The 22818-nt window shown below is 33.3% G+C and overlaps 1 non-coding gene across 1 annotated transcript; it reads left to right on the top strand.

Moving 5' to 3' along the window:
• The first annotated feature begins 21308 nt into the window (after positions 1 to 21308).
• On the top strand, positions 21309 to 21382 carry TRNAN-GUU (transfer RNA asparagine (anticodon GUU)). The gene has a single exon. It is a non-coding gene; the product is annotated as a tRNA-Asn (tRNA).
• The last annotated feature ends 1436 nt before the right edge of the window (positions 21383 to 22818 follow it).

Genomic DNA, 22818 nt, shown 5'->3' with positions numbered 1-22818 from the left:
GAAAGTCCTCCACTAATTCATCCCTCTTTTTAGGCAGATAGTCCTAGTGTGCTTTGCCGTAATACCAATAAACCAAACCAAAACTAGCAAACAGTAGGTTTTGTGTTAGATTTCCAGCCCCAGCCAGCATTATTTTTCAAGTTTCCTGCTCACAGTTTTCCTGAAAGTCAAAGTTTGTCACGACGTTATCTCTCCAAATGTAGGCTTGAAAGTATTTAAGGGAAACCCAAAGATATTTGATAACAAGGATTTTGTATAACTATTAGCTAACAACTTGCATCTTGCATTAAGTAAAAATAAATGTCAGTTAAATACCAAAACTCGTTTTCAAGCATCGTTCTGTTTTTTCTTAAAGTAATTTTTCCAAATATTCCCTGAAGGTAAATAAACCTTGCGCACCTTGTTGTAGTACACTGACCTAATTTCATCGGATTTTACAAAAAAGAAAAGAAAATAGTGTAGTCAGAGGACAAAAACGAACATCATTTTTAACCTAACAACAGAAACAGGATTTGAAATAACTGCGTATTAATATATTCAAGCGGAACATTTATTTGCAAACATATAGTCTAACCGTGGCCAATATTATTAACCCTAATAAATAATAGCGTTCTCCCTGTTACGTAAAGCTAGATATAGTCCTGCATCATTTACTTTCTTTCTGTCTTCTTAAAATACATTTATCTGCTTATCCGGCTAGATTATTTCTAGAATGGCAACAGCCTTCCGGAATAAGAACAAAAATATAGGATTGTTTGAATATAAAAGTGTAACTGTTAAGCAACTAAAAATGTGGAAACTTTAAACAGAGAATGCATACATTTTCATTTTATTTTTCATTTCCCAGACACTACTACAGTTGTTCCTTTATATGTTCTCCTAGAACTGTATATGCACGTTACTACAGCTGTTCATTAGCATTAGTCTTAGATGCTTTGCTGATATAAGCGAAATTTGCCTACAAGTTCTGGAGCATCCTGTATTTAACATAGATGTTTATTTTCACATAACAGTCAACACTTTTACCTACTGTTAATATCCTTTTCCGTTTCGGGGTCGAAAGACAGAGTCAACATTATCTAAGCTAACTTTTTCAGCCTAATGCTGAAAAGGAAGTTAATCACGTGTTATTTCATGCACGTATTCAATACAAGTAACGGAGGTGTTCAAGTTGAATTGTCAGGAAAATGATAAGAATATACCAACGCGGCGATAAGTTATTATGGAATTATCATTTATTAACATTACTTCAATAAAACTAATAACTTCATAGTGTGATCCAATAAGGCTAAAAATCATTTGAAGATTTCTGCAATGAGGAGAAATGAATGCCGTTTAAAATTTTTCAATAAACTAGTTTCTTCAAAGCAATAATTTTCATACTTCCTAAAGTTTCAAGTTATGACTGTGGAGGGTTATATGAAAATAGCAAAAATTAAGACGGGGGAATAACAAAAAAAAAAAAAAAAATAGCACTGTTTAAATAGTCCTATTATATAACAAACTTGAATGATACAGAATTTTTTTCATAAAAATGACAAAGTAATCTATATCCTTTAAAAATCTGCTGTTATGTCAAGCGGGTTGAAATAAGCTTCTCATTTCATGCATGAAATTTAAGTCTAGATTGCAAAGTACATTAGAAAGTATATTTACTAAAGGAGTGATTTTTAATGTGTAAATCCCTCCTCACATCTTCCTTCAAACTGATTACGGATGCTTTAATATATTTAAAAACTAAATATTTAAAATTTTATTGTTTTCTAGAATTTAAAATTATTTAAAAGAAAATGAAACAAGCAGAAAATGGTATCAAATAATTCTTGCCCTTTTAATTCCAAAAGATACAATTTTCACAGAAGAAACTGGAGCTGAAAAATATCAGTTTGCAAAATGATTGATAACTCTATTAGCGATGCGTACTTTTGCACATAAATATCTTACCTGTGAGCACATCACACACCTTACCATATGTGAGCACATATTTCTCCCAAAATATTTTGCTCCTTATTAATTAGTGGAAGAATAGAGTTGAGTTACTGCATTTCATTTGTCAGTCATCAATATTATGCTTTATACTTAAATACAAAAATTCTACCTTAAATTGGTGTTAGTTTCACTTTTAAATGAGCTGTGCATTCATACAGATACTATAAATAAACTCAAGATATATTCAAAGCATGACAATATTTATATTTAAGCTGATTGCATTTTTGCTAGGACATTTTTGAATATTCTAATAACTATAGCTTAATGAACTTTGGAAAGCAGATATAATTTGCAAAAGTTAAATTTGTAAAAGGTAAAGCTAGTTAAAAAACATGGCTGTTTATATATAACAGAGATAATATATGACGAGAAAATAATTTTTATCTTGATTCAAAAACAGAAATTTAAAATACAACTATACAAATTAAAGAAAAGCTATCCTGAAATCAAATAACTAAGCTCAGTTAGATATTATTTAGAAGCTAACCAAATAAAAAAGCAACATGACAGTTTCCATTTGCGGAAGAGAAAGCACCAGGTGGGGGTAAAATGAGCCAAACTATTAAAAAAAGTTATATGGGAAGGTATTCCTGGCAGAATTTAGAGAGGATATAAGAAGGATGAGATGCAAATGAGAATATCAATCATTACAAAATATTAGCGGCACAAAAGCTCCTTTAAAAGTATAAAATACCAAAAAAATAAAATGGCGAAATGAAAAGGAAATGATAGATCTGTTTCAAATTCTTAATTCCACGAACAAATACAAATTTAAACATGTGCCATTTCCAGAAAACTTTTAACATTATGTTTTAGCAATTCATTTTCTGATAGAAATTAAATGTCAGTCTTCTAACTCGGGATAAAATGCTTACGCTTCTTTTCAGTTTTTCTTATTTAAGACCTTAATTCGGTATTAATTTCTGAATAGAAATTTCCGACCTGTATGCAATATATTGAATAGCATATAATTTTTTGTTTTCTGTTGCTTATTTTAAGCGTTTAATGATCTGGACTGGATTCGATTGGCAAATAGAGTAAATTATAGTAACATATACCAGAAAAATCTGCCAGAAATCAACCTCATGTTAACAGATATCTGCTTCTACCATCACTATCTTCAGAAATTTTAGTGGAAGGAAAAGCTATTTATTTTCCTTATTTGAATAATTATGCTTGTTTTATCTATGTTAAATACGAAATCTTGAGGTTTAGATTACTGAGGTTTGAAATGTACGGTAAACTATTGTTACTTATGTGTCGCACCTGATTATTTATTTCACCTTTTGATAAGTTTATGATGTTGAAGTTTGATTGACAGAAACTGCAAAATTTCCGTTTCCTTAACGTTTGAATTATTAGGTTGGATATAAAACGACTCTGATTTATTTGTTTCCCCTCAATTTAACTTCTTAATTTAACATACAGTTATATATATCAGAAAAATTATGTTAACGTTTATGCATTTAACATTTTTAAAACATTTTTTCCTTTTAAGTAACAGATTTTTTGTAGTATTTGATTGATTTCAATTCCTCTGATACCAGTTTCTGTTTAAAACTGTTTATCAAATATTGATATATTAAATTTAAATGCGCGTCACTTTTTACTTAATCTTCAGTGTTCAGTGTACTTAATCTTCCCACGTTGAATTTTATATGAGAAAAGAAACTAATGTAAGCATATTTTGCACATACTACTTATGGTTATTAAACATTTTGAGCTCATTTCCACTTATTTTTATCAGATTTTCCTAACGAGGAACTTCGCTGCAGAGTTGAGAAACCTATGCTAGAAGAATCGGAGGGTGATATATAATGTAGGTTTAACTCTGTAGGTTAAATACTAATAATGTCAAAAAATAAAGCCGTTCATTATTTTTATAAAAAGAGAGGATTTATTTTTTATTCAGTCATACTCGTAAAAAACTTAAAAAGAACTGCTATCTCAGATTATATAACTGTACTGCTCTTGAAATAGGCCAGCTTAAGGGATAAAGGAATCTAACTGCAATAAGAAATTTAAATCTGAAGAGTGTTTGCTTTACGATTCAATGTAAAAAAATTTACTTTCTTTGCGTTAGATCATTTTTGGCTGACACACAAACAGTCTGTTCTCTTTTTATTAGGATTTTATATGTCAGTATCATTGATTTTCTGAGCTCACGTTCCACTGCGATTATGAAGAATAATCTCTGTTCTGTGGGATGTCAAGGAAATAAAACCGGTTAAAAATGATCTCATATTTATTTCTGAATAGCTTGTTATCTGAGACCGAGAAATTCTGCATCAATTTTGCTCCAGTATCAGCATTACGTTTTGGCTGGATTTATATTTTAAGAATAAGCTGATGAATGACTTCCGAATTCCCTTTCCTTTTCTAATAATAAAGGTCTAGAGGAATTTTGAATTTTATTCACCTTTTATTGCCTTAAGATGTATAAGTTTACGTCCTGTGAGCATCCCAAACACTCCAGTTTCTTATAATAAGACAAATTGATATCACTATTTCAAATATAACTGCTCAGGATGCCTGAAAATTTAAATAAAATTTGAATATTTTAATAACATTGAAATAATGAAATTGACTCTAAAAATTAATTTTTAAACGTTATTGAAACCTGAAAATTATGTGAAAGTATGAAGTTTCCTTCCCTTCCATCTAAGGTTTTAAAATTGTGAACAATAAAACAGCAAACTGACCTACTACCTGAGGACATGAAAATATACAAAAAACCACCAACACTTTAAGAAACGTACACAATGACAGCACTAAAAAATATTAACTCGGCGCCCTCTCAAAACAAAGTGCGAAGTATCATTCAGTAAAGATATTTGAATAATTTACAAACAAAAATATTCATCTAAACATTCTAAGCAGTACAAAATTTAAAAGCAGAAAAATAAAAGTAATTTTTGCTAGATGATTTCCTTACTAGATAAAGATTCTCGGTATTGTTGTTGTGAAAGCTAACTTAAATTAATAAGCATGGAAAATTAAAAATGTGTATCTATTATATAGTAAGAAATAGGAGGAAGAAAACCCTCCTGACATTTCTGTCTTATGGCCCTCATATCTTCCTCTTTCCTTATCTATTATAGGTATCAAATGAAACTCAGGTATTCTGTATAGTTACGATATTGTACAGAACAACTAGGAATTCTGTAAAATGAAAATTCTGTAATATAAGATATACTTAAATATTCTTTACATCAGTTTTTCCAAAGACTTTATTTAGCTTCATTATCCACCTGCATGCAAGTGCGGTTTGTTTTCGGCTCTCGCATAAGCACTGTTCCTGAGAAAAATATTAAATAAACGAAATTCGTTAAGAAAATAATTTAACAACAAAGTAATGTTAAACAAACGTACTAAAAACTAATCAAAAATTGATCATTATGTATATTAATTCGTAAATACATATATAACGGTGATCCAAGTGTTACAGAAAGTTCAATAACTGAAATATATCGACAACAGAAAGATGCGTTTTCCGGAAAAATGCACGAAAAATAAAAATAACAATAAAGAATCTGATATGTACGCCACATGACTTCCTTGTACGGAATATTAAATTAAACGCAATTTCCCTGCATTTCATTTAAACATATTGAATTAACAGTTAACGAACTTTGAATTAACTTTACTTCGCTGATAGCGCATAAACCACAATAGTGTGTGTGTGTCTGTGATTATGGCAAAGCCTAGAGGGCTATCTGCCTAAGAGGATGGATGCCTTCGTGGAGGACTTTCTAAGGGAAACTGGCTCGTATACACGTTACACATGGGGAAAACCACGAAAACGCCTATGCAGCCAGCCCGTTCGCGGGATTCGAACCTCGGACCGAACTACCAGTGTTCAGCGACTTTACCGCTCGGCCGCTGGTGGGCTAAACCACAATAGAATAAATGCACTTTAAAGTTCACTATATTTATTTACCATAGCGATACTTTGGCGCTAGATTCACTTAATAACGTTACATCTCATTCATTTTATAACTAAGAATGCATAAAAATTATACCATCTGAAGAATTACCCCATGTTCTATTCAAATACTATAATAAATCTAAAACGATGTTTAAAAGAAATTAAACAAATTATAAAGAGTTTTTCACAGACGAATCAGCGCCGCGTACCTAATGTGCATGCGCTACTAATTAATTCAGTTCTCACTTCCCGGCAAGGGAAAAATACATAAAAATTCAAAATATTTTCATTAAAAATTGAAAGATATAAAAAAACATAAAACACCAAGTACAGTTAAAGCAATTATAAAAACAATTTTTACGATTAAAATTACAGTTTCTATGCAAAAACGAGCTAATAACTTAAATGATAATTACAGAATGAATTAAGGATAATTTAATTCGCAATAATAAAAGAAGACATTTTTTTGTTCTTGCGAAGCTTAGTTTCTCCAGATTGGCAACAAATCCATTATTCTGCTAAGGTTCAAAAGTAAACAAATATGGCTGTCATCCTAAACAAAAATTAGGCTTAGCCGCACTTAAAAAACTTTTGAATTGTTGATAATACCACAATTATTGCATGCAGATTAACTAAAGACATAAAAACCTTAACCGAATGATAAAAAAAAAAAAAAAAAAAAAAAAACCCTAATATATTTATATAATTTTCGTGCGTCCGATTGCAACCAAAATGGTAGGTGCACATTTACATGTTATAGCAGTCCTATGTACAAAATTTCAATTTTCTGAGGCTACTTGTTTTTCAGTTATGCGAGATGCATGCCTACGTAAGTGCGTACAGACGCCACGAAAGGAATCTCTTCAGAATTCATTTTAAATCTGTTTTATAATTTTTATGTGGGAAAAGAGCCCTTTACTCTTTCCTTACGTACAGATGTCTCGTAAAAATATCGTTAAATTGCCTTTGATAGCGGTCTAAATTTAAGGTTTAAATATGCTACCCGAAATGTTTCGCGATTACAATACTTCCTTTTTACTTCGTACAAGGAAATAAAAAAGGACCTTTTTAAATAATGGAGTTGTTATTCTAGAATAGTTACATTTATCACCGACAGGTGCGATACGGCAGTTTTATCAGAATTTCGTACAGTGGCGCGGCACACTTCATAGAGTAGCTGGGATTACAACTGTTCAGTATGACAGCCGTCATTCAGGAAAATTTTCTTCGGACGCGAAAGATAATATCGAAGATTGTTCAGTGCATTTCATATATGGCAATCACGTGGCAGTCAAACTTGCATCAATGTGACAAGCTATTCTGGCAGTAAAATATTCCATTTAAAAAAATCCCATGCCGTTCTTTGCAATTCTGAGAAAGTCGCATCGGGCTACTGAGTATATTTTTCGAATTATAGAAACTTTATTTTTCCTATTACTTATGAATGAATCTGTGTGTAGTTATGCAATGAAGGAAAGATTACCCAAAAATTTTCACGAAACACTAAAATGTATCCTTAACCCATAATAACCATAGCTTTGCAGTGAGAGATTTTTCACTTTATATGCTAATTAATACATACACAACACTTGTATAGTTGCTATTTATTTGGAAGATGACGTTATGTCCAGCAGATCTTACGAGACAATGTTACAGTTATCGCCACATCTGAATAGTATGACAAAGCCTTGAGAAGGTTTAAAATAATATTTTTATTTAATCAGAATTTTAAACATAAAAGGCACTACTTGTGCTACAAACAAAAACTACTACTCGTAGCGATGTAAATTAAACGATAAATTTAAAGGTTGATAAAATAGTCTAAATCCACATATTTAATAAGCTAAGCTTTAAGCTGGATCAATATTTTATCGGGGCGTAAATATAAGTGTCAGCTGCGATTTAGAATCTTCAGCTTATAGACTCTAAAAGATAATTTGCTTTGTTATGAGGAATATAGAAAGAAGAGTCATCTTTCAGATCAAAATTATAATAACTGATTAGTTTAACATAAGAACTTTACTCATTTAACCTCAGAATATTCTGTAAGTAAAATAATTTAATCACATTTTGATAACATATATATTCCAAAATATATTTAATAGCAATTATAATGATGATTATAATAATAGATCCATACTGATCTATATAAGATTCTGCTTTCCATCATCAAATGATAGTTAATGCCTCCTTAAAGCTTGTTTAAAGCATATTTGGAGAAATTAATTCTATATCTCTGACAAGCAAATAATCGTTTACATTATATTCAAACATAAATCAGGCAAGAACACAAAACCTTTCTACACAGATTGCGAGATGATCAATAATTTTAAAAGTTTAATCTGTCAGGTCCTCAGTTAACTAATATTTTTGTTATATACAGCGTATGCATAAACTTTAGGAGTGTTATTACATATATTCATTAATATTTTTCGCAACATCTCCTGAAATTTCTTCATTATTGTGTTGTTAATTTTGATGCAAAATACTCGTATTTATAAATAATCTAACATTTTAGCAGTAAAACAAATTCATTAGAAGAAACTAGTGAATCAAAGTAAAACTGGAGCTAAATTGTATAGCTGTAGCAATTTTTAAACTTAAAATTTGGTATTAAAACTGTAATTTAGGATTCATGTACAAACATTTTCCTGTAATTTAGCACAACATCGTCTTTGATTTCTAAGATATGACTCCTTTCATTTCTTAGTGAAATCGTAACATAATGTCAGTAATGCACAGCGTATGAACGAATGCAGAATTTTAGTAAAATGCAGAGCAGCATTGTCAACTCCGTGAAATAAACAAACTCCTTCGTCATTGAAAAATCCTTTGTACTTACGATTAAGATTAAACTTTTTCAAATGAAGATAATATAAAACAATGTTTCATAACAATAGTAAGGAAACGGGGTTTGAGCCTAAATAAATGTAAAAAAGGCAAAGAGAATAAGAATTTCAATTAGCATTTTCAGCTTTAAGAACACATATCATTCTGGGACATTTTGAAATACTATATCAACCTCATTAACAGCAGTTACATGAAATCAGCGCAGATTTTGTTATACATTTTCTTTGAATATAGGAGATTCCGGTTCTTCTAATAGGAAAATAAGGTGAATATAGAAAAAGAAATGAACGACGAAACCTTCAGGACTGTTTAGATCTGTATCATCATGACGACTGAATTGAAATGAATTCAGAAATCTTCTCAGAACAGAAAATTAACATTATTATAATTAACATTAAGGTGAGAAGAGAAGAGAACAATAATCCAATAATATATTAGTGCATCAATATCTTTAAATCTGCATATGCTAATTCAAGTAGGTTAATAACAAATACTAAAACATGTGCATGGCTGTAGTTAAAGACGATAGTAATTGCTGTATAAAGTTTGTGAATGTCCTAATAAGTAAAGAAATAACACGTAGGATATTGTATATGATATAGTTACGAATTTACGAGGTCACACTTACTAAGAAAAAAATATGCCTGCATTTTAATATGCTATAAAATATTCCTTAGTGTATAATTACACATTTATAAGGACTTTTATAGGTACACAAAATGAGATCTATGTTTATTTAAAGTCTGTAAATAGTCTAATACTCATCGCTAAGCTAAGACTTTAAACAATCTCCAGTGTATAAACACCATCAAAACATAAGTGAGATTATAAGGTATTTCTCCGCCTTCTTGCCTTCTTAGCATGCCTTGGTAGTGTAGTAGTCAGTATGCTCGACGCTTAATCGAATGGTGCGTGGTTCAAGTCCCGACGAGGGCATTCTCATTTTCGTTAACTTCTGCTTCCAAAAATACCTAATGTGTCTACAGTGGCGCCTGAACTAAAAGGATGGCGCATGATGATCCTCCAGGTTTGGCGACTGGGTCCCCTAATCCCCAGTCACCTTTTAAAACGGGAAATGTATAAGGTATTTCTCCCGCCTTTATAACATGTCTTCGTAGTGTAGTGGTCAGCACACTCAAAACGTATTCGAGAGTCCGTAGTTCGAGTCTCGGGGATGGCATTCCTCATTTTTCATTTCACCTGCTTCAAAAAACCTGAAACAAGATAAGAGAGACACTTGCTCTAATATCCATGTTAAAATTTTCTAATATAGATCAGATTAAAGGTTAAATATTTAAAATTTTTTCTAAGCGGCTATCACATTCTCCCATGCGTGTTTTCGAGGCATAATTCTTTAATACTTCCATCTAGCATATGGGAGATCCGTAGTTCGAATCTCGAATCTCGAAGACAGAAGAGTATTATTTTCAAGTTTCTTATTCAGAAAAGCCTAATCGTCTCTATAAGGTAGGCATTTATAAAATAATGTATATATTTAAAATTAATGCATTTTAAAATCTAATAGAGCATTAAAAAATTAAAGACACTCTGTTCGATGTTATGCAAATGTATTTCTTTCTTTGTACCAAGGAGCGGCGCAGACGCAAATTTGTTAGGTTTTTAAAGCTCGCGTTTAGAGCTTTGAGGTTGCTGTGAATTACTGGAGTTTCAATTAAGCAGAGGTTCTTCTGAGTTTGTGTGGTAAGCCGCTATCAAAGTCGGAGTTTGCAGTGTGGTCTTCGCCGTTCCTCAACCAACTTACTGTTTGAAAGCCAATAAAGAAGTTGCGGTCGACTTTATGACTCTGAGGTTTCTTGGGTTCTACACTGAAGTAATATCAAGTCAATTTACAGTCCACTATTTTTAAACAACGGAACGTACATGGGTTTTTGGTCCGTCGAGTCGGAGTCGCAGTAAAATTGGTGAGTCAGTGTGCTTTTATATCTTTCTTATTAGATAATGGAAATTACAACGCTTAAGACTAAAAAGCGTGTAGCTAAAGCTAAGTTGAGTAAACTTAAGGAGAAAATTACAGTGACTTATAAATCTAGATTAAATAATGTAATGACCGAACTTTCGGATATTTTTAGTAACATATATGTAGTGTGTGAAGAAAAAGATATTGATGTCTTTAGAAGAACAGCAGGTCATACAAGATACTGTTGATGAGCTAATTTTAATGCTAACCAGAGTTAAGAATGTTAAAGACATTAGTGTGGGAACTAAATCTTGTGAAATAGCGAGTATACGCTTACCTAAGCTAACTCTTCCTGTATTTAGTGGCAGTGCTGATGAATGGTTATCATTTTTTGATTTATTTAAAACGGCGATAGTGGATAATGACCTTTTATCAGGTGCACAAAAGCTACAATATTTAAAGGGTTCTTTAAAAGGAGATGCTTTGCGGATTGTTCAAGCTTTAACTATTTGTGACAGGAATTTTGAAATAGCGTGGCATTTATTGTGTCAATGATTTTCACATAAGAGAGAATTACTTTCATAGTTATTAAAGAAAATCTTGTATTTATCAAATTTACAAGTTGAAATTAATAGTCAGATATTAGCGTTAGTAGACACTGTAAGAGAATGTGTATGTTCGTTTGAAAATCTAGGATTCAAAGTGGAGCAATTCGTGGATACTATTTTAATGTTAACAGTACAGTTTAAATTGGATTCTTCGACGAGAGGATGGTGGGAAAGAACATTAAAGAGTGAGGAACTACCAACACTTAATGAGCTGTTAGAGTTCTTGAAATCTCATGCCAGAACCTTGCAAGCAGGTAGAACGCAAGGTGTTAAAAAACAAGTTACAAAAGGCAAATTAACTTCATTGGCTTCAGAGATTCGCGCACAGTGTACGTATTGTAAAGCCGGTCATTCAGTTTTTAAATGTAATAAGTTTTTTAATCTGAATGTTCAGGAACGCGTTAATTTTGTCAAGAGAAATAATGTTTGTTTTAATTGTTTGGTTTCAAATCATAAAGCTTTCGAGTGTAGAAGTACACATAAATGTAAAAAGTGCTTTAAAAATCATCACACACTACTGCATTTCGAAAGAGTTCAAAATGAACCAAAGGCACGTAAAGGAGTTACGAACAGTTCGAATGAATTATCAGTGACGGCTAAGCCATTTTTTCCTGAGCCAGAACCTCGCGCTCAAGCGGCTGGGTCAGGGGAGAATATCGCAAGTTCTAGTGCAGTAATGAAATCTTGTGTTTCAGACTTTAATTTTCAGCGTGAAGTTTTATTATGTACGGCTGTTATTAAAGTGTTAGATTCATCGGATGAATACCAATTGTGTAGAGCCCTCCTTGACCCTGGCAGTCAAGCAAGCCTGATTTCAGAAGATTGCGTACAAAGGCTAGGGTTAGCAAGAAGAAATGCCAAAGTTTATATTTCATGTTTAGGGTCTTTGGATACGAAAACTAATGGAATTACGGAAATAAACTTCGTTCCGCATTTTCCGGCGAAAGTGTCATTTAAAACACCAGTATTTATCATCAATAGAATTATTGGAACTTTTGCCGCATTTTACATTGGATAAGAAGTACGTTGAGGAATATAACGATTTAATGTTAGCAGATCCAACATTTTACAAAAGTGGGCCTGTTGATATACATTTAGGCGTAGATATTGCCTTACCTCTTTTAAAGGGGGAAATAATTAAATGCGAAGAAGGTAAACCGGTAGCTTCTCGTTCTGAACTAGGATGGATTATTTCAGGTAGTGTGAATAATTCAACAGAAATTAATCCTACTATCTATGTGAATAATATACAAGTGGAAACTGATCAGATGCTGTCTGACTTTTGGAAATTGGATGCTGTACCTACGTTTGACATGTTTACTAAATCGGAGAGAGCATGTGAAGATTACTTCAAATCTACATATACGAGAGAGGAAAGTGGGGTATATACTGTGAAATTACAGTTTCACTCTCCGCCTTCTCAGCTTGGAGATTCCAGACAATTAGCTATGCGTAGATTCCAATCTTTAGAAAATTCACTTCTATAAAGGCCTCAGATATAAGAACAGTATAAGGATTTCATGAGGGAATACCTTGAGCTGAGACATATGGAGGGAGTGCCTGAGGGAGAGATTCTTATTGACTCTACGTATTACATGCCTCATCATGCCGTATTAAAGGAATCTATAGAGAAGATGTTTGGACAAATTCGTGTCCACCCAGAAGATACAAATTGGCAACGAATGCTTTGGAGGGATAGTCCTAGTGAGCCCTTGAGTACATTTAGATTAGTGACAATTACATATGGAACCGCCTGTGCGCCATATTTGTCTACTAGAGTAATGAAACAACTTGCATTAGATAAACAAGTGAGATTTCCTTTAGCATCAAAAATTGCCCTTCGTGATTTTTATGTTGATGATTTGCTTTCAGGGGCACAAAGTGAAGAGGAAGCGAATGTTCTAGTTCAGTAGTTGAATGAAATGATGAAAAGGGATAGATTCCGCTTAAGGAAGTGGATTTCAAACAGTTCAGCTAATTTAGTTCAGCCGAGTGCTTACGAGAATCCAGTATTTCTCTTGAAATAACCAGTGACAAGAAAGTAAAGGTAATGGGAATTAATTGGAACAACTCTAGTGATACATTTCATTTTTCGGTATGCACAAGTGATAAAGAGTTTACTAAGAGGACTATTTTATCAGAGGTAGCCAAAATCTTTGATCCAATGGGATGGTTAGCGCCAACAATAATATACGCGAAAATATTATTACAAGAGTTATGGAACTTACAGCTGGGTTGGGATGAACTCGTTGATAAGAGAATAAGTAGAAAATGGAAGCGTTTCTATCTAGAATTGCCCTTACTTTCAAGCTTACAATTTCCGAGGTATGTCTTGAGTCCGAAGGCAGTAGTTATAGACATCCATGCTTTTTGCGACGCTTCAGAAAAGGCTTATTGTGCAGTCATCTATCTCCGAACAATCAACCTTGATTCGTCAGTCAAAGTCAGCCTTCTGACATCGAAAACCAGAGTAGCGCCCTTAAAAACCCAGTCTCTTCTGAGACTAGAGTTGTGTGCTGCGTTACTTTTAACCAACCTCTTACATGCAGTATTATCATGCATAGAACTGCCTATTAACAATATTTACGCATGGACCGACTCGAGGGTTACATTGGCATGGGTTTCGTCCGAACCTCGCCGTTGGCTACCTTTTGTGGCAAATCGAGTTGCAAAAATCCAGGAAGCTGTTCCAGGTATTCAATGGAATTATGTTGCTGGGAACCAAAATCCTGCAGACTATGGGACCAGAGGTTTTATTCCATCAGAATTCTTACAATGTGAGTTATGGATGAAGGGACCGCAGTGGTTAAACGAATCCCTAATTCATGTACAGCAAAATTCAAGTGTAGAATTAGAGGGTGAAGTTATGTTGAAGGAATTGAAAAAGAGTTTCAGTTCAAATGTTTCCAAATTTGAAGAGCCTAGTGTGTTTTCAAGATTTTCATCATGGTTAAAGTTATGTCGAGTGTTGGCGTGGTGTTTAAGATTCAGAAATAATTGTAGTAAGTTACGTACAGAGCGTATAAAGGGTTATTTATCTACTGAAGAATTCTGTGAAGTTACTTCTATGATTCTTAGGATTGTACAAAGAGCCGAATTTACAGAAGAATTATTATGTTTAGAATCTGGTAAACCCTTGAAGACATCAAGTAAATTACTGTCTTTAAGTCCTTTCTTGGATTCCGCGGGAGTAATGCGTGTAGGCGGAAGGCTCAGAAACTCGAGAGTTTCAAATAATCAGAAACATCCTATGATTTTACCTAAGAATCACAATATTACGCGTTTAATTATTAAGCATTATCATGACACGTATCTTCACGCAGGTACGCAGCTACTCACTTCTGTTATACGACATAGATTTTGGATTGTGAATGCTAGAGATATTATAAGAAAGTGTATAAACCAATGTGTTATCTGCCGTAGAGTTAGAGCGCAAACTGCAACTCAGCTAATGGCAGATTTACCCGTTTCAAGAATTACTCAAAGTAGAGCTTTTTCTCGTGTAGGGATTGATTTAGAAGGACCATTTAACGTTAAATATCGTCCTGGTAGAGGAGTCAAAATCTTTAAGTGTTACGTATGTCTATTTATTTGTTTTACTACAACAGCAATACACTTAGAATTAGTTGGAGATCTTTCAACAAAATCTTTCCTCGCGACACTTAAGCGGTTTATAGCTCGTAGAGGCAAACCATGTGAAATTCACAGTGATTGTGCAACTAATTTTATAGGAGCTAATAAATAATTAAGGAAAGCCTTTTCTATTGTTCAACGTGATTAACAGCTACAGGGTTATATTTCTTCAGAAAATATTAAATGGTTATTTAATCCTCCCTCTGCTCCTCATTTTGGAGGGCTTTGGGAAGCGGGTATCAAGTTTATGAAACATCACTTAAAAAGATGTTTAGGAACACTTACTTTAACATACGAGGAATTTTTGACATTAATAACCCAAATTGAATCCTGTCTTAATTCTAGGCCTTTGGTACCAGCTTCAAGTGATTGTAGCGACGTGGAGGCGATAACACCAGGACACTTTTTAACCGGAGCGGCTTTAAGCGCTACTTCAGAATCTAACCAAATTCAAGAAACCATGAGCTGCAGTGATCGTTGGAGGAACGTGCAAAGGTTATTTCAACATTTCTGGAAGAGATGGAGCAGTGAGTATTTATCCAGGTGTTGCAAGTTCAACAAGATCTGAAGGTTGGTGATATGGTTCTTATTAAGAACGAAAATCTACCTCCGCTACGTTGGAAATTAGGTAGAATTACTAAAGTGTATCCTGGTCTTGATGAGAAAGTTCGAGTGGTGAGTTTACGAACTTCCAGTGGTGAAATAAAACGACCTATAGCAAAGCTATGTGCTTTGCCATTTAATTCCTGATTTCGAAACTTTAATTTTTATTTTCAGGTTTATGCAGTTCAACAGTTTAATTTATTGTTTGAACCCCCTTGGGACTTCAAGGCTGGGGGTATGTTCGATGTTATGCAAATTGTATTTCTTTCTTTGTACCGAGGAGCGGCGCAGACGCAAATTTGTTAGGTTTTTAAAGCTCGCGTTTAGAGCTCTGAGGTTGCTGTGAATTACTGGAGTTTCAATTAAGCAGAGGTTCTTCTGAGTTTGTGTGGTAAGCCGCTATCGAAGTCGGAGTTTGCAGTGTGGTCTTCGCCGATCCTCAACCAACTTACTGTTTGAAAGCCAATAAAGAAGTTGCGGTCGACTTTATGACTCTGAGGTTTCTTGGGTTCTACACTGAAGTAATATCAAGTCAATTTACAGTCCACCTATGATTAAACAACGTACCGTACACACTCAAATTGACATTTGTTTTTGCCTTTTAAGCTGAACTAAGAAGTAATCTCAAATCTGATCATTTCAAAAATAAGTTTATTATTATGTTTTAATAATTATCTCTCTTTAAAATATTTATCGGATCTTTTTCAGATTTGCATTGCTGAATTGAATAAACTTCGTGAACAAAATTTCAGAAGACCTACGATTATAAATATTCTGTAAAAGTAATTTCAGTAACAGTAGAACTTAAAGATGAAACATATGATTAGTTGAATTCATAAGTAATTGAAAATTTTTTTAACTCATACTTGCGAACACTCATTCTCTTTGTATAAGGCGAAATCACCAGTAAGATCCACATAATGTACGTCAGATAACAAGTTTTAAAACTCCCCTGATACAAAAAATTAGATAATTGAGAAAGCCATTATTTAATTAAGACACAATAACACGCCGAATAAATACTAATTCAGAAGTCTGAAAAAGCCATTATTTGTTGCAGCTTTGTGCTGTTTACATTTATTTGACATTTTGTTGCAGGCTGTATTAATATTTTTTAAATTTCAAGCAGAAAATTTAAATAAATGTCATTATGAATTTTAAAACACGTATTTTAGTTTTCGGTTATTTATCTAGTTCAGTATTTAAATTTGATTAAATGATTCAGCAGACGGAAGAATATTTCGAAAATGCATTCATTTTCTCCAGCGTGAGGCCAAGTGGACAGGTTGCTTTTAATATAACGAAACCTTTTAGTGAATGTGTCGGAAGTAGTAATAAAGAAGCGTATTTTGAACTGCTGAGAAATTAAGCAATAGACATCACTCCCAGACAGGGTTGATAATTGATCATTAATTATCGGGATGATAACTAACTATAGCTAACGTGGTTGAGGATTAAGCTGTAAATTATTAGTGTGATAACTCAAACTACTGTGACATCTGAACACCTGGACTTGCTTATTTATCAACCTGATAAAAAAATGGTCTAGTCAATCTAAAGCAGCCTTCAAATTATATTACTACATCTTTTGATCACGTGATCTTTAGAGCGTTGTTCTTTGTCATCTGCTAATAATTTTCTACTAAATTAGAATGCAGTATAACATACATATTCATAAATTCTAACATACAATATCAAAATTCACTCGCGTAATCGTCTGGAATTTCTGTACAGTTTGTTATTTTCTTGTAAACTTTACTTTTATAGCCTATTTTATAATACCTGTCGTTGTGCAAGAAGATCAAATTTTCTAAACAAATGCAATGCAGCTTAATACAAAAAAGCAGGAATAATCAATTATTATCCTTTATTAATTTGTTACCACGAATGGACAGAAAGAAGCTTTCTCATTTGAAAGCAGTCAGCAGTCTAATTAATCTTTTGCACAGAAAGCGCACAGAGCAAATTGCAGCACTGCATTGTTAACAAGAAATAAGATTACACGCATCTTAAAATGAGCTCTGATTTTTCTTTATAGATATTGAAAAGATTCATTAGAAGCTGAAATACAGAAAAAGAGTTTTGTTTTTTATATGTTTAACAGTTTTCTAAATTATACTTTGCTATTTAAAATATTGTTTACAAAAATCCATGATTCCGTAGCGTGTTAAGATTTCCAATTACTGCGAAGCTTTCCTAAATAATTTTATTACTTATTTTAGTTCATTATGCATAGTTTCTGAAGACCTTAGAATAAAGTGAGAAAGAATTGAAGATGCTTTATTTTCTTTCTTGTTCATTAAAATATTCGGATTTTATTCCTTAAAGTAATTTCGTTTTAAAGAAGTATATTTATTTTTTCCGAATTTCCATGTTTTCTTTATTTCCCCTCTTTCAAAGCATATTTTGTTTCAGTACTTTATGTTATGTTTGAAATACTACGATTATTCACTTGGATAATAGGTGTGATAGGCTTGATATTTAGTATAAGCAATCCACTGTAATTTCTTAACATATCTCAAAATATTAGAAAACGTGACTTTTCACGACATGAATCTGACAAATATTGTACAATATCTTACAGTTATATGAAAGTTTTATAACAAAATACAAAAAATTGTTTCTAAATACAAACCAAAATATTGTTATGCATATAATATATTTGTTCTCACATGCAGAAGGGGACTTTATTGTACCAATGTATAAGTATAGATTATAGAAATTCCATTATATTGATTTACTCGCAGTCATCTGAATTAAAACCATCAGTAGTTGTGACAACTTCAGAAATGTTATTAATTTGCAGAGTTATTAAGTTGTTTTTAAGCAGGAGATGTGCAATGCCTTCGCCGGGTTTCAAACCTGGACCTCTCGAATACGCGCTGTGTGTGCTACCGTTACATCACGGAAGTATGCTGGAAGGAGGGAGAAAGTACCTTATATACGCCTCCATTTTAAATGGCGACTGGTGATTAGGGACACAATCGCTAAATCCTGGTGGTGACGTATTATCGTCCACCAACGTTTTTACTTCGGGCGCCATCATAGAGTCATTAGGTTATTTTGCAGCAGCATATGTGAAACATTTGCAGTGCCCTAGCCAGAATTCGAAGCTGGCCCTCTCGAATACGCGCCGACTGTGCTACCGTTACATTACGAAAGCTGGAAGAAAGAAGAACATTTTTAATTCAAAGATCACTTTCTTTAATTTCTACTTTAAGTCATCAGTTTGGATTTGTTGAATCTTAATATTTCTGCTTTCTTTAAAAATAAAGATATGTTAAAAAAAGTACTTTTGTATTGTATGTGATCCAGATTTTCTCTGTCAAGATATGGAAATTTGGGCTCACTCAGGTTTCTATAAATTATTAGGAGGTGCCTCTGAGGGCCAAAGACAATTTGAGCACAGAACCAGCACATCCTGTAACTAAAGCTTTTAAATGAAAGTATGAACTCACCTGATATCAAAGACGTTTGGCTGTAGGACTTTTATGCTGGCTTATTATTACTATTTGTTGTGAGAAAATGCAAAGGGAATTAAGAATTTAAGATTTTGCACATTAAAATTTCGTACTCTTGTCTTTTTTCTCCATAACGGTAAAATACAATCCGCTTTTATGCAGACTTACGATAAACGCAGTCTGATTTTATCCAGAAAATAACGGTGATATCACAAACGTTTAAGCATTTAGTTTTTCAAAACATATAAATTCAATGATTTTTTTAAAATTCATTATGACAAGGAGATTTTACACTGTCGATGTGTCCTTCAAAAAGTTCTCAACTGGCTCAACTTTGCTTGCACGGTGTGAAACGGTATAAAACGTAAGTTTATATATCCACTGGGGGGGGGCTCTGTTTAAAAGAGCTGTCATAGGTGATCTCGGTTTGACACACGGATGTGGACACATCATTGAATGTAAGGCAGTATTACCGGAATTATAATATTTAGTTTATTAAACAATTGTATGTAAAGACATTGACAATAATTAATTATTAATATAAAATATTTTCCTTTTGGAGTGGACTAAAAGTTTTTGACTACGATTATATCTGGTCGCTTTCCTGGCGAAAGCGCTATTTTTATATTATTTTCGATAAAATAATTAGAAACTTTTTTTTTACCTTTGTGACATAGCGTTCTGTATTACGTGAAAATACAGTTTTTATCACGTTGCTAATCTCGTATCTGAGGACGAAGTTGTGTTTTTCGCGACGAAGTTGTGCTTATGAAACCGTGGTATATTGGCAGCGTCTCATAGTTCTTTCTACAATATATTAGGCTCGCACAAATGTTTGTAACATTATAATACACTACGAATGTTTATTATATAAGTAAACACGAATACAATAACTAGTTGACACAAGTGAACAGGTGGTAATAGGAAGGACTGCTCTTATAGTCAAACAAAACACAGTCACAGAAGCACATACATATTCAATAATGAGCACGTACTCACACTGGAAAGATGTTTTTAGTAAATGCAGTGAACCCTTGGTTTACCAAGTTAAATCATTTCTGAAAGCCGTTCGTCCTTCGAAATATTCATAAACCGAAACTATTCCCACATAGGAATTAAATTATTTTTCTCACTGTAAATTAACAAACTATTAACTAATTTCCCCACTGTAAAAGATGATTAATCCATTCTTGGACCATAGATGATTGCTTATTTAAATCCCCATGTGCTCACAGTACATATAATGGAAATCATTAAATCTAAGACAAAAAAAGATAAATACAGATACAATTTAGATATACAAAAATAAATACAAATAGAAGTAAACGTAATTTAATTTTACTGTGTATAATTTTCCTTATTTTGCATAACAAATTTATTTTACGTTTGATACCTTTCCTGAACTCCTCAACTTCCCCTCGCATTTTCTAGCCAGGATGTAAATTTAAAGTTGAGTGAAGTGAGTATTTAAACGGGTGAATCTCTGAGTTTATTCAGATCGTGTTTTCGCTAGCTTCGTTGCTATCTCGCTGTTACGCTAGCACGCCTCTTGGCCATTTCGGATTATCTTCACGCCTGTTAGGTTTTCGTTGAGTAGCCTGTTAGACATAACTCAGCGTGCTTATCCACCTCTATTCTATCTTGGATTTGAATTCATTTATATTCTGCATTTAAGTTTCACCCTCTAGTTGACGGTGTTTTTGTAAAGCACGAAGATCGTGCCTTTCTATTAATTGTTGGAATTACATAAAGGGTTATTTCCCCTCTTCTGTGCTGATAATTCCTTTACGCTTGTGCGAGAATTCGCCAGGTTCATTGTAGGATCTAGTTAATTTATGTGCAATACAAGAGACAGATCTTACAGCTGTACCTCTATGAAGGAGACTGGGAGTCACAGTAGAATATGGTGAGGAGATGTTATTATTCAGATGATAATTCCGAAACAATAACCTAAGCATTGCATGTTATTAGATAACGGTCTTTCTAAAACATCTCAGTTTTTTTTCCTTTTTGTATCTTAGTGCCAGTCAGCTTATAAGGTATTTCTCCCGCTTTCTTAGCGCGCCTTCGTGGTGTAGTGGTTCTGCACGCTGGGATGGTATTCCAGAGGTCCGTGGTTCGATTCGCGGCGAAGGCATTGCTAATTTTTCATCTTTCCTGCTTCCAAAAAAATACCTGTCTCTACAGTGGCGCCCGAACTAAAAGGGTTGTGGATGATGACTCTCCACACCCAGGATTTGGCGATTGGGTCCCCTGAAAACCCCAGTCGCCCTTTAAAAATGGGAGTATATAAGGTATTTCTACCGCTTTCCTAGCGTGCCTTCGTGGTGTAGTGGTTCTGCACGCTGGGCCGTTATTCCAGAAGTCCGTGGTTCGATTCCCGGCGAAGGCATTGCTAATTTTTCCTCTTTTCTGCTTCCAAAAAATACCTAATGTCTCTACAAGCTTCAGAACTTTACTTCAGAACGTCATTATCTAGGTTTCAAAATGGCTCTAAAGTCAGACATCTCCTTGCTTTCAAATTTTCTTACGCTATAGCTTGCTGTTGCTTTATTAGAGTGCTATCATTACATGAAACTTTGCACTTTACTCTAGCTGGCTGAAATTTTGTGAGTCAAAGAATTATATTTATCTACTCTTCTATTTGGTTCTTCTGAAGAGACTTCCTCCTCAGTCGACTTTTATGCTGGTCCTGAAATTGCTCCAATTATTTCATGTTAAACCTCATTTCCTGCTCTTCTAGGAACTGTTCAGCAACCTCGTCGATAATTTACAAATTCATGCTTCCTCTAGAAATATAATATCATAGATTATAAAAATAACTTAGTATCAAAGTCCCCAAAAATTCTGTTTGCAGCACAATCTGGCCGTAACTTCCTTTAGGTAGAACTTCCGAATTCATGCGTCTGTAAGTGACTTGCAGCTTCTCTTTGTGAATGGAATTGAAGCGATGCGAAATATAAGCATGACGTTTTTAGAAGTCCCTGAGCTTTAATATTTTGTTAATTTTGCCTCAAACTACCACTGAAAATCCTTTGTTGCAAAATTATTTGTTCATATCTCGAACACAGTTCTTCAACCAACACGTTTTCTGCCTAAATAATTTTTGTTCGTGATGTGGTTTCTTCGTTATGCTAGCTATTCTTTCCTCTATATCAGTAAGCATTTTACTTATTTATAAGTCATTCTGTAACATCTCATTTTTAAAGCATTTTAATTCCATCCTTATATTTAGATTTCTATTTATAGCTAATGTAACTGTGACATTTATGAAGGAGCCTGAAATTTTTAATACATTAATTGAACGATATTCTTCCTTCTTTTCTAATGGATATTTAACAATCCAAAGAGTTAATTTAATTTCTATATTTACGTAAATTAAATTTATTTTGTCAAGTAAACTTTCGTGCATTTTCTTGTGTCCTTATTGCGAATTTAACATTCCCTTACTTCATTTTCCTTTCACATATGCATATAATCCTCGTTTTGGAACAAAGATTTATTAATACGGCTTACAGATATTTGTATATTGATAGTTTTAGTAACACCTCTCTGGGTATACTTATCTTTACACTGCCTTCAAGCAAGTAATGCCAATTAGCAGTTTTCAAAAGCGCCGTTAAAAATGCTTGGCTGAAAATCACTGCGGATACTGATGGCATGATGCAAATATAGTATGTTACAGCTATTTACGACTGACTGTCAGAACATGTGCTTATTAAGGGCCAGTATTCAAGACTCCGGCATTCTGAAGGGCTTGAGAAGGTTCATTTTAAATAATGTTACGAAGTGTTTGCGACTTTCGTAGGATACATATTGATGATGTTT

Source organism: Stegodyphus dumicola, chromosome X2 (genome assembly GCF_044657685.1).
Source record: "Stegodyphus dumicola isolate Sdum_Otavi_A_Nest chromosome X2, ASM4465768v1".
In the NCBI taxonomy this organism is placed as follows: Eukaryota; Metazoa; Arthropoda; class Arachnida; order Araneae; family Eresidae; genus Stegodyphus; species Stegodyphus dumicola.
Note: the sequence above shows the minus strand (reverse complement) of the source record. Positions and strands in the feature narration are given on the sequence as shown.